Below are 14,243 nucleotides of genomic sequence, written 5' to 3' on the forward strand. Positions count from 1 at the left end.
GGTAGCCTAGAGAGGCGCGCTTGGAAGTTCAGAGTGATGCTGGAGGCTGCTAGTTCGTCATTTCATCATCAATGTTCAGTTTTTTTTTAAAGAGGGGAAGAGAAAAAAAAGAATCTTAAAACACAACATTCAGCTGACCCGAGGTAAACCAAAATAAAATCTCTAGGGGAATCCAGGCTGATATTTAAAGATTACTTCGCAAGGTTATTTTAGACTCGGGAATGATCGAAGCGTACAGTACTGGGTCTCCGATATTCTTGCACAGGATTTAATTTTTCTCCAGGGACGCGTCGCTCGTTTGTTAAAAAACAAACGAACAAACAAAAAAACAGACAAGATCGCGCCGTTCCGGGCTTCTAATATGACAAACCTCTCCCTTCTCCGCGTTATTTATCCTCCGCCCCTCCTTCTCTCCTCAGGCGGCTCCCTCGGCAAAAGTTTATCCACGCGGAGGCGCACCGCGGACGGGGAAGCCCTCCTTGCCCGCCCCCCTCCTCTCCAAGGGCTCCTTGCCAGGCTCCGCCCCCAGCCCAGCGCCTGGTTAAAGCAAGTTTCGGGCCTGGGGTGTGGAGAGAGGCAGGGGTGTGTTTTTTTTCTCCCTTCCCTCCCCCTCCTTCACCGGCTGTAGCTTTTGAATTAGCAAGGGAGATTCACGTGCCAGTGTTTGGGGATCTGGAAGAGAACGCTTAACAGGGCTCCCTCAGAGTCTTGCCTGCTTGAGATCGTTGGGGCTCCATTTATTTTATTTATTTATTTTTTTGCCCACCATCTAGCTGTTCCACAGAGCTTGGATCTAAGAGCGAAGGCTGCCAGTCTGAAGCAGCGTTAGGAATTTATCTTTCGGGGCAAACTGCAGCAGGTAAGAGGCTCACTGAAGCTCGCCTTTGCAGGATGTAAAATGAGGCGTAGTCGTCTCTCCCCCCTCCCTCTTTCTCTCTCTCTCTCTCTCTCTCCTTCCTTCTTCCCCCTCTTTTCGAGGTGGTGCAGTTGGAGTGCTAGGAAAACAGGTGAGTGGGTGAAGAAGCGGAGTAAACCTGAGGGTCTTGCTAGAAGTGTTGTGGGTCTATTTCTTTCTTGGAATCTTGTTTTTTGGGGTTTTTTTTTTGAGGAAGCACCTGTGTGAGTGATTTGGGGTCATCCTCCTGTCCGCTGAGCCGGGATGCTGATCTCATCATCTAATCCCATTCCTGGTCCCTGAACAGTAAATCTCTTTGAGATTGGCAAGGTTTATTAAAAAAAAAAACAGGAATATATAAGTAACGCTTGTTGAATGTGTGTTTATTGGCTTTTTTCTTTTTTACAGGCTTTGTGTTTGGCATGTTAACAATAATGAATTTTCTTTTAGTTCAACATGTTGCTCTTTAGGCTAATATGAACCAGGTGGGTGTAACAGCGTTGATGGTTCAGCTAGAAAGATTAAAAGCAACAAGAAAAAAAACTGGCCCTGAAATCAGTGTAACTTTGGTGACTTTGGGGTCCTTAATATTTTCTGCTAAGTGCCTTTCTAAGTCATTGTGCATCTGGAACAGAAGCTGTTGAAAGTAAGGGGATGTTGCGTTAAACACAACTTTTATTCTAATAGGCCTGGATACCTGTTAGATTCTCAGATGCTTATGGTCACAGACAGGACTTGCCTGTGCTTTGATGAAAACTTAGTTCAAGCAGGACAGAAATACCTCTGCTTAAGGGAAAGGCAATCCCAGGGAGTAAGGATTCAAGCTTTCTTTAGACACTCAGATCCATAGCTTGAATGTACTTCTGGATTCACATTTTGGCAGTGACCAGAAGAGCTTTGCCTTAACTAAGAGTTTGGCAGCATTACCAGTTCTTAGGGATTTCATATCGGGCTGTAACCCCAAATGCAGTTGCTCTATCTCATTTGGGCTGTTTTAACACACTCCACATGGAAACTTTCTTGGAAAAATCTTCAGAGGCTTTAGCAGGTCCAGCACTCTGTCAGCTGGCTGGCTCTAGAGAACAGGAAAATCCTTTTCTCCAACATTTGCACTTTGTAGCTCTCTTTCTGCTTGCAAATCGAGATGTTGGTTGTGACTGTACAACCTCATACAACTGTATTGTCCCAATACAGTTCAGGTCCTAGACTATACTCTCTTCCTCTAGGAAGAGAGTAGTGGCAGTGTAAGTTGTGTAAAACCCTGCATATGAGGGCATAACATCTGGGTAGTATAACATTTGTATCTCTGTGCTCTGAAATTTCAAAGAACAGTTTATACAGCACCATTCTGACAGGTCCTTGAGAGAAGTCCTCCTGTCTTTAGTGATCTGTTTGGTGAACACATTAAAATAAGCTTGGATTTAAATAAGTGAGATATCTATTCCTAGTTTCTGGAACTCTATGTTTGATTGCTTTATTGTCATCAATTTTGGAAATTTGTTTTTCATGAATAATGTGAGATGATGAATTATTTTCCAGAACCTGCTTCTGAATCAAAAGGAAACATTTGTACACCTTGCAAGTAAAGATCACTTTTTACATTGTTTATGAATTTGCCTTATTCTGCTTGGAATCATCTTACATTTACACCAAACATTAAGTCTTGTAGAGAATTCCATACCTGAGCCATTACTCTATGGAGAAATATTTTATTTGATCTGTCTTGATATCATTAAGTTTTATTGGGTTACTTTATGTTCTAGATACATTTGTGCACTGACACACACGTATACATCATACTGTATGTAGCATGTCTTCCTATACCTTATTACTATTATAAATGAGGTCTCCTGTCTTGTCTAAAAGAAAAAAAATGAGATGCTGAAATCCTGTTCATATGAAATTGTTTTAGCCTATTAAACATTTTGATTGTCCTTTTTTTGGCATTTTTCTAGCTAAGTGGTGACTTCACAGTGTCTTTTTTCATTATTTATAGGTCCTAAGCCATTCAAACATATATTTGGCTACTCTGTTGGTCTTAAGTGGGCAATCTTGTTCACTGATAATTATAAGAGTGATTATTATAGAACTCAGATAACTCATCAAACTTAAATATCTATTTCTATAATATCATTGGCATGTGGGCAACCCATGCCTAAGGAAACGCTGGTGTATGGGACAAATGCATTGTCATAAATGCATCATTGGTATCTTAAAGGAGCAGAACCCTGAATTTTACATGATCTCTCATTCTAAAAGATTGGGGGGAAAACCCCCACACAGTTAAAACTGTGGTGTGCTCAGCTTTTATATTTTGTCAGCTAAGGCTGCTAATTCTAACTAAAATCAATCCTGTGATTTACCCCAATGAAATATATGTGTATATGTGATACACTTTTTATTGTATTTATTCGTACTGTATGCATTAAGCATTGTTCATTAATGATTTGTATCGAAAACCCTGGTCATGGTATAAGTGTATGCAGTGGTGGGATTCAAATTTGGTGGGTGTGGCAGGGAAAGGTTACTGTAAAATCTCCAGTCAGAGATTATATTTGCCGGTTCTCTGAACTACTCAGTATTTCAAAATTTCCACTATAGGCTCTCCGGAACTGGTCAGAACCTCCTGAATACCATCTCTGTGTGTATGGAGATAATCATCCAGGTTATGGTTGACCCAAAGATGCTTTTTTCCCCTCAAAAGGCAACTGGACTTTGTTTTTTCTTTGAAAACGTTTGGCTTCTTATCCCAAAAGCTTCTTCAGCAAAAGGTTTTCAGAGAGAAAAAACAAAACAAGAAATCCAGTTGCCTTTTGAGGAAAAAAAAGCCCCTTTGGGACACCTTGTGTCATGATAGTGATGTTGGGTAGCACACAGAGAATTAAAGCCAACAAACAAAACTGTATAACAATAGAACCTAAGAATTAATAATTTGTGTGAACTTAAAATTCCAACATTAATACATACAGACCCACATTGCTCCACCGACATGGCTGGTTTAACTTACTGGCTCTAATAACTGTGGGAAGATCAAAGTCTTCAATGCCTTATGAAAGTCTAGAAGGGTTAGAGCCCTGCTGATGTTTGGGGATTGCTGTGTATGTCAAAGGATCAGGTAAAAAAAAGTTACATTAGCTGAGTGAATTACTAATCCAAACTATTTGCCTAAAAAGTAAGGTTTCCATTTATAAAATTGAACGATTCCTTGGTGTGCATATACCATTCATTTTTTTGTCCCAGACACTTTTTTGTTCCTTCCTTTTTTTCACCAGGATGGGATAAAGAGATGAGATAGCTGCTCTGAGAAGAAGGGCTAAGAGACAGAGAGGAGCAAAACCTGTGATGGTGATGATACTGAATAAGTAGAAGTAACTGGAAAAGGAAGGATAGAGGAGAGAGATGCTCTGTTTAGATGGTATAAAAAAGAATTAAAATTCAGCAGGCAGATAGTACCTTTCACCCAATGGCTAATCTTCAAAGGGACCAGCACTTTTAAGCAGTGTATCTGTAGGTATCTATACCAGGATTTCCCACCAGTGCAAAATCTTTTCTTCTTTACAAATGTAGAATGACCCCTTCCCCGATTCTTAAGAAATTATACTGGGAAGGAGGGAATTTTATTTATCTGCATTGCTTCAATCATTTGTATTAGCCGCACTCACTCGTCAGCAACTACTAATGTTCCTGACTGACTCTTGCTTGGGCACACTGGTGCTGATATTGGCTACTGAGCTGCTGTGAGCTGTTAATTAAAGCTTTCCTCAGTGTCCTGGAATGTCTGATACAATGTTCTTCCAATGCAAAATAGGACATTTTTGTTTGAAAGTGTATCTTTGTTCACTCTTGAGGCCAGCTAAACCTGAAGCTTAAGGGGGTTGAGAAGAACAAATATTGGCCCATATAAAAATTCTACTGATTCTTGGTCCCATACCAGAAGCTAATGTGTAATTGTAAAATTCTTTAGTTTGTAGGTCTTAAAGTTTAGGTCTTTGGTAAATATCTCTGTGTTGGAGTTATGAACTGTTTCACTCATTGTGCTAATGTACAATTGCACTGTGGTTTGTTGCATCACAATTGTGTAGATTCGTACACCACAGTGTGCTAAAAAGTTCATCACACCTTCTTGGCATCCTCTGGGAACTCTGTGTCCCGCACCTCACTCCTCAATAAAAATCCATGTCTTCTTTAAATGAGTTGCTATAGAAAACAAATTAGAATCTGCCTTGGAGGCTAGTTTAAGGCTAGATTCACACATTATTCTGAAACAGTCTTTTATCCAGTCATGTTTATCAAACATGCCATGATAGAGTGAGTTTCCTAACACTAAATTTTAATTTATAGTTTACAATCCACAATGGGTGGCTTTACAAAGCATGCTTGGTTAAAACCAGATAAATGCTAGTGTTAAGTTTGAGCAATGAGAGGCTGAACCAGAGCATGAGTGCAACAATACTTTATTTTACAATAAAGGGCTGACCGTGTTTGCCAAGCCTGGAACTGGCTCGCAGCAATCAGCAACCGGTTGGACCCCGCAGCCTGCTTTTATAGCTGGCTGCTGGGGAGAACCAACCAATGGGAATGGGGGAAATAACGCCCACATATAGTGAGTGGACCTGAGTGAGAACTCCTTGAGTCCTCAGGACATAACACCCCTTCCCCCCAGATGCGAACATGCGTAGTCCTTGAGGTAGACGGGGTTTGTGTTGCGCCCGGAGCGGCGCAACTCGGGAACATTGTCTGTCTGTTCGGTATCAGTCTGTGACGGTTGAGCCGGCATAGTGTCGCCAACACTCTCTCTGGACTGGGCATCCTCGAAACCACCGGGTTGGTTACTGGGGTCGAGCTCTCGTGGGTTGGATCAGGCTGGTCAACTCTCTGGGCGCTGTTGTCCGAGTTTGGGCTGACCGGAACAGCCGCTGGCGCAGACTGGTCGCTGGGTGCGATGTGGCTGGGCGGCGGATGAGACGGTTCCCCTCGACTGGAGACTCTGGATTCTTGTTTGCAAGGTTGCTGAGGCGCCTTCTGAGTTGGTCTATGTGTCTCCTCCAGACGCGACCATCCTCCAGCCTTGACTCTATACGATCTCGGCCCGGTGACGGCGATGACCTCGCCTGGAATCCAAAGTGGGTCCCCAGCGAAATTCCTTTGCGAATATCGGCTCCTGTAACATAAAATGTCTAACCCCGAAGTAGAAGCGAGGAGAGTCAGGGCAGTATTGTGGGTGCAGTCTATCCAATACAGTCCTCAGGCGCCGGCCCATCAGAAGTTCCGCTGGGGACTTATTGGTGACTGCACAGGGGTTGAGTGCTGGCTCATCAGGAACCGTGAGAGTTTGTGGTGCCAGTCATCTCTGCCAAACCTAGCGAGGGCTCTTTGGTGGTCCTGACGGCCCTTTCAGCCAACCCATTACTCGCAGGGTGAAATGGGGCTGTGAAAATGTGGCGAATGCCTAGGTTGGCTGCAAAACGGCTGAATTCTACTGATGCGAACTGTGGGCCATTATCGGAGACCAAGGAGTCGGGTAGTCCATGTGTAACGAACAGGCGCGTTAACACGTTGGTGATTGCTAGTGTGGTGGTCGTGGGATAGCTGTGCCACGTCTATCCATTTGGAATAGCGTCCACGACCACTAGGAACATCTTTCCATGCACGGGCCGCCAGATCGATATGGATTCTAGACCAAGGGCGCTGGCGCTCTCCCATCTGGTAGGGGTGGCGATGGGGGGAGCAGGACGGGATTCCTGGCAAATGCTGCAGGAACTTACCCAATTGACAATGTCCTCGTCTAGACCCGGCCACCACACGTAGCTGCGTGCTAATGCCTTCATTCTCACAATGCCGGGATGTCCCTCGTGCAACGCCTCCAGGACTCGGGTGCACTGGCGAGTCGGAATGACCACTCGAAGTGCCCCACAGTAGACAACCCTGCAAACTGGACAGCTCCTGCATGCGAGTCTTAAAGGGTACGAATTTGTTATCAACGTTGCCTCCCGGCCACCCCCTCCTCACCCAGTCGAGCACCTGGGCGAGCGTTTGGTCTGCCTTGGTTTTAGCGGCGATGTCAAGGGCGGTGATGGGCAGGTCCAACTGGGTGATTTCGAAAATGGCATTGACAGGAGCTGGGTCTTCAGCCGGAGCGGGTAAGGGGCAGCGACTGAGAGCGTCGGCGTGGGATAGAGTTTTGCCCGGGCGGTGAATAAGTTTGTATGAGTAGGCCGCTAGGAAAAGTGTCCACCTTGTCATCCTAGGGAAAGGACTTGAGGTGTCTGTTTGTCGCCGGCCAGTAGGCCCAGGAGGGGCTTATGGTCGGTGACCAGTTCAAGAAGTGGCCAAAAAGGAATTCGTGAAACTTTTCACGGCTGCAACAGCTGCTAGGGCTTCCTTGTCTATTTGGCTGTAATTTCGCTCCGTGGCGAGAGTGTCCTGGAGAAAAGGCGATGGGGGCCTCGGCGCCATTGGGGAGTCTGTGACTAAGGACCGCCCCAATTCCAAAAGGGGATGCATCTGCTGCCAGTACTAAAGGAAGGTTGGGGTCGAATTGGATGAGCACTGCCTCTGGCGTAAGTAGTGATTTGACGGCGTTAAACGCCTGGTCTTCTTTGTGCCCCCAGTGCCACGGTGACTTTTGTCTAGTAATCTGTGTAGGGGTTCGGCTACTGAGGCTTTATGGGGCAAGAAGGATGCATAAAAGTTTAGCAGCCCCAAGAAAGCTTGTAGCTCCGTTTTGGAGGTTGGTGTGGGAGCTTCGTGGATTGCCCTAACCTTGGACTCCAGGGGGTGAATGCCAGAGGCGTCAATTTTATAACCCAGAAAGTCCACCTGTCTAGTGGCAATGGCGCATTTTTCTTTTTAACTTGAGGCCATGCTGTCTGAACCTCTCTAACACTGCTCGCACTCTCTGGAAGAGTTGGGGTCTGTCCCTGGCCGAGACCAAGATGTCGTCAAGTAGGGTACTACACCAGGGAGGCCCCTGTAAAATCCGGCTCCATGAGGGATTGAAAAATACCCGGGGCAACACTTACGCCAAATTGGAGACGCTTGCATCGGAAGGCACCCCTGTGAGTGGCGATGGTCTGAAGTTCCGCTGTTTGGTTATCAACAGGGAACTGCTGATATGCTTGAGACATGTCCAATTTAGCAAAAATACTGCCCGGTTCGAATGTGTGCAATAAGTGCTGAATGAGCGGGCACAGGGTAGGCGCTAACTTGTAAATATTTATTGATTGTTGTCTTGTAGTCCGAGCAAATTCTCAGGCTACCATCTTTTTAAGGGTGTGACAATGGGCGTCTGCCACTTGGCGAAATCTGTTGGCTCAATGACCCCTTGTTTTAGTAGTTTATCCAATTCAGCGTCTAGTTTTGGTCGAATAGCAAATGGAACTCTACGTGGTTTTAATCTGATTGGGGTTGCCTGGGGGTCAACGGTGAACGAGATGGGGGTTCCATTATAACACCCCAGCTCCTCGCTGAACACATCTGCGTAGTCAGCGAATAAGGAGTCAGTGTCTGAGGTTGAGACAGCATGGACTCCTGTTAACCCTAGGCCGAGGTGGGGAAACCAATCGAGCCCCAATAAGGTGGGTAGATTGCCGTTAACTACCACTAGAGGTAGGTGGCCTTTAAAAGCTCTAAAACTGACAAAGAACTTGCCTCTGCCGATCACGGAATGGCCTTCCCCTGGTAGTCCTTCAGACCGAACTGGCATCTCTGAAGCCGGGTAGTAGATAGGCTGGGGTGGAGTCTCTTGAGGGTGTTCCACGAGATTATTGAGAGCGCTGACCCTGTGTCAACCTCCATGTGGCACGGTTTACCTTCTAGGGAAACGGAGAGAGAAATTTTACTAACAGTGTGGCAAGTACGCCTGGCAAGGCGGTGCGTGCGACAGTTTAATACTTGCCTCTGTGGTCCCGAGTGCGAGGACGGGGGTCTGTGTGCAGCGCTTTGGGGGGGCTTGGCAGACTCTCGCGATGTGCCCCCTCTTATGGCAGTTGTTGCAAATGGCTCCTTTAAACTTGCAGGTGGCCCTTTGATGTGATCCCCCACAGGCTAGGCACAATGTGATGTGCTTGGGTGGACCGGTGTATTCTTGTTTGGCCCCTACCTGCGACCGTCTGTCGTTGGTGAGGCGGTGGACGTCGTTTTCATCGTTGTGGGTTTCTTCCACTTCCACCTCTTCGGAATGGACTGGGAGCGATGCTAGCTTGGCACTTGGGCCCTGAATTTGGTGGCTGAGTTCATTGCTAGCTCGGCTGCTAGGGCCTCCTCGACCGCTGCGCGAGATTGAGGTCTTTTTGCTAGCAGGCGCCTCTGCAGGTTGAGATCCTTGACCCCACAAACTAATTGATCGAGGAGCATGTCCTCCAGGTATGTTCCAAACCCGCAGTGCAGGGCTGCTGTTCTGAGGGCGGCCATATATTGATTGATGGTCTCCTTACTTGATTGCTTCCTCATACGGAGCGTGAACCTCCTGGCGATTTGTGAAGGCCTGGGAGCGTAGTGGTTAGTGAGGATCTCAAGCAACTCGGACCACGGAGCGTTTTCAATTCTCTCGGCGCTACGAGTGCTGCGGCGGTATAATCGTAAGCGGTGGCTCCGCAGTAGATTAGGAAATAGGATTTTTTCCGATGCTCTCCCGCGTCCGCCAGGCCGACCGCATCGATGTAATGATTGAAGCGGTTCTTATACGATTCCACTTCTCTTCGTCTGGTTTAAACGCCGGAATACTGGGTTGGAACTCATGGTGCTGGAGCGGCTGGGCTACCTGCGGAAAAAATCTCTCTGGGACTACGGCGCTCGTGAGTTACTAGTGATATCAGCTCTGGAGAGGTTTTTTTTGCTACCCTCTCTTTCTCTCTCTGGGTTACCATGTTGGCTGCTAGCCGTTGGAGGTGTCTTGATTCGCGCCAAAAGGTGGGCGTTAGTGACTTCCTACAGCGCTGTGCTGTGTTTCCTACTGGCTCGAAATTCAAATGACACCCGTTTGAATTTCGCGCCAAATGCAGAGCGGCTGCGGCTCGCAGCGCTTCCACTTTCCCCGTGGCGGGGCTAACAAGCGGCTACAGAGCGCTTCTAACTTTTGAATCAGACCGCTTTCTCTGGCTGCGGATCAGCGTTTCCCTTATCGCCAGCCGATCGCTCTCTCTGGGCTGCGGATCGGTGGCTAGTGACTCAGCGGTTGCAAGGTGCTTCTGGTAGCCATCCCATCCTCGTCGCCAGTGTTAAGTTTGAGCAATGAGAGGCTGAACCAGAGCATGAGTGCAACAATACTTTATTTTACAATAAAGGGCTGACCGTGCTTGCCAAGCCTGGAACTGGCTCGCAGCAATCAGCAACCGGTTGGACCCGCAGCCTGCTTTTATAGCTGGCTGCTGGGGAGAACCAACCAATGGGAATGGGGGAAATAACGCCCACATATAGTGAGTGGACCTGAGTGAGAACTCCTTGAGTCCTCAGGACATAACAGCTAGTGTGTGGCTTAGCAAAATATTTTTGTCACTAAATTAGCAAAGAGATGGAACTGGATTTGAGGAATAGCTATATGTACTTTCTATTAATGTTTTCTTTTTTCTTATAAAGCATAATAGTTAGCTGGAAGTAGGAATTGTAGATTCTTGATGATGTTTATGAGCTTCCTAATATTATCGCTGTAGTTTGGTAATTATGATGCTTTGACTCTTATGGCATTAGAATTGATTTTGTGGCTTTACCTCTGGGAGATTTTAATTTGATACTTAAAGGTTTTAACCGCAGCTGTAAAAATATTGTAAATATAACAAGTCTTGAATAAACTGGAGAGTTCAGTTGGCCCATTAAAATAGTTGTGCAGAATTTGGCCAATCTTGGTTGGGGAGGGTCCCTGGCTACCTAGAATATGAGTAAGAAAGCATAAGGAATCCCAGCAAATGTAGTCACCTAACAATTGAAATAGGACTGGGTGGGATATTTATTGAAATAACACTGAGAAAAAGGTTATTTTGGCACAGTCGTGGGTAAGCAGTTACTTTTGAAATTATTCCTAGATATTGGATTGCCAGATGCTTAAAAGTGGAGACAAAGCAATCTTATAGTACTGCTGATTAATGAAAACCTCAGCACTTTATATAATATTGAAATATTATCTGCTTTACATTTGCTACAGCTAAATATTTTACTTTGCAGTAATTTCCTATACTTTTCGCACTCTAGCTCCTGCTGTGATGTAACAATAGAATGGAAATTAATAGCACAAGTTCTGAGTCATTATGTTTAATGGCTTCCTATTTTTAAATTGAAACCCTATTTTTAAAGCTGTCTTTCGAAGAGCAGTTGCAAACCATGCAACGTCACATTTGGGCCACCCAAATTCAAATGTCATCTCTTGATATGGGTTCTCCATCCAATTCCCAGTCTGATCAGATCCAAAAGTCAAGGAAGTTTTCAAGCAAGGAGTTATGGCTGCCCAAGGTGATATTGCAGCACTTAAATATGTCAAGTCTTTGAAGTCTTGCTCAACACAAATGAGAAAAAAATATTTGACAACTTATATGCCTCAAAATCTCAGAAAAGCATTTTAAAAAGCTCAATTTGAACAACTGGACTCCATGGAAAGATGTGGGAGGTTTCCAGTTTGATCTAGTGATTAGGCCACAAGGCACCTTAAGGTTGGTTGCTCAATAAAAGGAAACTTCTGTATATGGAAGAAACAGTGAAAGGTATTTCAGGAAAATTTATAGTAAAATGTTTTTTTAAGCAGTAAGTGACATGGAAGCTGAACCATGTCTTGTATAACCAAGATTAATAAAAAGTCAATGTTACTTTTATCGCTTGAAAAATCTTGGCTGAATTGTGTTGATTGTCCTCAATGTTGGTTAATTCCTATTGTTTTAAGATAGGATAAAAAAAGAGCAAAGAAAGAGGTGAAATGAAAAGTGGAAGTAAGTGAATTGGTGCAAAATAGAACTACTTCAATTGCATTGGAACTAGTCCTGTTTAAAACAACAGAGCAACTGTTAAATTATTGTCTCTTGGACTAAGACTCAATCTCTGTGTCTTTCTGTAGTCCAGCTGTCTTAATATACCTGCAGAATATAAATATGCTCCAGCATAAAAGGTGTTATTTCACTTGAGTTACCTCATGATTTTGTGGTGGAGGTGGCTCCAATGGCACTGATTCTTCATGACCGCAAGGAGATAATGGGGTATAAATAGAGAGTTAAACATTTATTATGTATCATCTCTTGGTTTATACTCTGCCTGCCTGCTTTGCCTAAGAGAGTTAACATACTTTAAGATATATGGATTTCAATTCCCAGAATTCACCAACCAGGAGTTGAAACCCACACATCTTAAAAGTTGCCAAGTTAGAAAAACACGAAGAGGTTGCTAATCAGGGATCCTTTTCTTCCCAAGTACACACAACCCAGCGTGTGCTCTTTCATTTCCCCTCTGATAGGCTGAGCTACGTTTTGCTTATCCCTAAATTGTATTTTCTGTAAATAAATCTTCTTCCATTTGTGTTGTCATCATACTAGCTTCCCCTAATCATTGCTCAGATCAGATTCCCAGTCTTAGGAACACCCACATATGGAACACTTCCAGATCCAACATTTTCCTCACTGCTTGTTTCTGACAAATGATCATCTTTGGGGTCAGGGTAAATATTTATGGAGATAAGATGTTTAGTGTTGGTTTTGCTTTGAGGCAGGATAAGAGGTAATACTTGGTTCCTCTCCATAAAGCCCTTCATAATGAAGTTTTGCTAGCAGCTATTGCTCTCCCTTGTTCTTACTTTAGGATCATTTTTTTTATTCATAAATTCAATGGATCTGAGGGGAGAGAAGATGTTGGAGTGTCTCTACATCCTTATTGCTATAATACATTCATATGGCTGCATTTTCATTATTTTTTATTATTGCTGTGTTTTCATTGTTTATTGTTTTACTATTGTTAGTTTCATATTTTTTAGAATTTTACATTCTACCATTTTAAGTACAGAATAGCCTGTGGTGAGATGGGCAGCAAATGAATTTAATAATAAATAAATTCTATCCATCCCAACCTTTTGGAGAATTGCAAGTGGCAATTCCCTTCTGTTCATGTAAATAATATCATAAATATTATGTATACTTAGACACAAAGTACTGAACTATGTATTGTGCAATTCTATTTTGAAGGTGAGTAGAAATTATCTTATAAGTGAATAATTTTGTATTGTATAGAGACAGAGGTGGTATTCAGCAGGTTCTGACCAGTTCTGGAGAACTGGCAGCAAAAATTTTGAGTAGTTCGGAAAACTGGCAAATTCCACATCTGACTGCAGATTTTACAGTATCCTTCCCCTGCCACACCCACCCAAACCACGCCCACAGAACCGGTAGTAAATTTTTTTGAATCCCACCACTGATCCAAAGGTATAGGTCTACTGACACAATGGGATTTTTCAGCTCAATGAAAACCATTGTTGACTATATACTGTATATCTACTATCTATCTATCTATCTATCTATCTATCTATCTATCTATCTATCTATCTATCTATCTATCAAAGTAAAATGCCACTCACGCATCATCACAAAATCTCCAGAACCGTAAAGCCTACGCACTTGAAATTTGGCACATACATTCTTCTTGGCTTCTAGGTTTTCACTAAGAAAGGATTTTTCAAAATGACCACCAGAGCATTAGTATTTTGCATATTATTATTAACATGCTCTGATGCTAAGGAGTTCTACTCCCCTTCCCTGCCTGAAAAGAAATATCTTCCAAATGCAAAACACAAGCAGAGGGGGGGAGTTTAAGTTTTAGTTTCATAGCACCAAGCAGCTTTAGTACAGAACAGTTGAGCTAAGCCACATCCAGGCTCTTTGCTGTCTCCTTCTTGCTCACACAGCAAATACTGCTTCAGTTTCCAAACAGCCCTCAACTCTCTCCCACACTGACAGGACACTAGCCAGATGAATACCGATGGATGCTGGTAGGCAGAGGCAGAATTTCCCCCCCTTATTTTCCTCCCCCAAAACTAAGCCCGACCACATAGTTTCATAGCGAAGAATGGGTATCGAGCTAGTACTGAATATATTGGTTTAGATTAAATACTTCTGTGAATTTATCAAGCCAGCATTCAGGTCCCTTGGAAGAGCTAAGTGCCTTCTTTCCCATTTATTGATCAGCTTGCCTTATTTGTCTTGCATGTAGGAAAACCCTGTAGAATCTCTTCGCATTGGATTAAAAAAAAATAAGGTTTTTTTTTTCATAGATAGTATGAAATTCTGGTTTCTGTAAGCCACTGATCTATCTAGTTCTTCTGCTCAACATTTTAAATGAGCCAGTCTGGCATGCCGTACAATCCATATACCCTATCTTACACACG

General features: G+C 43.9%; 1 protein-coding gene across 1 annotated transcript in view; it reads left to right on the top strand.

The window, feature by feature from the left end:
- Window positions 1–527: 527 nt before the first annotated feature.
- COL21A1 (collagen type XXI alpha 1 chain) overlaps window positions 528–14,243 on the top strand; it is an 86,478-nt gene continuing 72,762 nt past the window's right edge. Inside the window, exon 1 of the mRNA XM_087916081.1 lies at window positions 528–859. The gene's annotated coding sequence lies outside the window, so the exon portion shown is untranslated. The remainder of the gene's footprint in view (window positions 860–14,243) is intronic.

Source organism: Pseudonaja textilis, chromosome 1 (assembly GCF_049901715.1).
Source record: "Pseudonaja textilis isolate UNSWEBS1 chromosome 1, rPseTex1.2, whole genome shotgun sequence".
NCBI lineage: Eukaryota > Metazoa > Chordata > Lepidosauria > Squamata > Elapidae > Pseudonaja > Pseudonaja textilis.